Below are 1,087 nucleotides of genomic sequence, written 5' to 3'. Positions count from 1 at the left end.
TTATACATACCATTCGCAATAACATTATGCAATAGCTAATTTTCTAGACTCACAACGTTCTTCATATCTTCTTCTTTTGTAAAGCTGCTTTGAAACAATGTCCATTGTAAAAGGTGCTATACAAATAAATTGAAATGAACTGAATATTTATTATATACCACATGTGTAGTGTACTGTGATGTAAATACTGATGTAAATATGGTTAATCCTCAGCTATTTTATGTCTGCACTGCTATGTTTAATTGTTTCATTTATATTAAGGTTTTCTTCATTCTTCTTAGTCTTATATTTTTTGTATATATATATATATATATATATATATAGATAGATAGGTAGATAGATAGATAGATAGATAGATAGATAGATAGATAGATAGATAGATAGATAGATAGATAGATAGATAGATAGATAGATCCTTTATTGATCCCATGAGTAAATTCTTGTCTTACAGCAGCTTATATATATATATATATATATATATATATATATATATATATATATATATACACTATATTGCCAAAAGTATTCGCTCACCCATCCAAATAATCAGAATCAAGTGTTCCAATCACTTCCATGGCCACAGGTGTATAAAATCAAGCACCTAGGCATGCAGACTGTTTTTACAAACATTTGTGAAAGAATGGGTCGCTCTCAGGAGCTCAGTGAATTCCAGCGTGGAACTGTGATAGGATGCCACCTGTGCAACAAATCCAGTCGTGAAAATTCCTCGCTCCTAAATATTCCACAGTCAACTGTCAGCTGTATTATAAGAACGTGGAAGTGTTTGGGAACGACAGCAACTCAGCCACAAAGTGGTAGGCCACGTAAACTGACGGAGCGGGGTCAGTGGATGCTGAGGCGCATAGTGTGAAGAGAGCATAGTGTGCCAACTTTCTGCAGAGTCAATCGCTACAGACCTCCAAACTTCATGTGGCCTTCAGATTAGCTCAAGAACAGTGTGCAGAGAGCTTCATGGAATGGGTTTCCATGGCCGAGCAGCTGCATCCAAGCCATACATCACCAAGTGCAATGCAAAGCGTCGGATGCAGTGGTGTAAAGCACGCCGCCACTGGACTCTAGAGCAGTG

This window comes from Hemibagrus wyckioides, linkage group LG07 (genome assembly GCF_019097595.1).
Source record: "Hemibagrus wyckioides isolate EC202008001 linkage group LG07, SWU_Hwy_1.0, whole genome shotgun sequence".
In the NCBI taxonomy this organism is placed as follows: domain Eukaryota; kingdom Metazoa; phylum Chordata; class Actinopteri; order Siluriformes; family Bagridae; genus Hemibagrus; species Hemibagrus wyckioides.
This window is presented reverse-complemented; position numbering follows the sequence as displayed.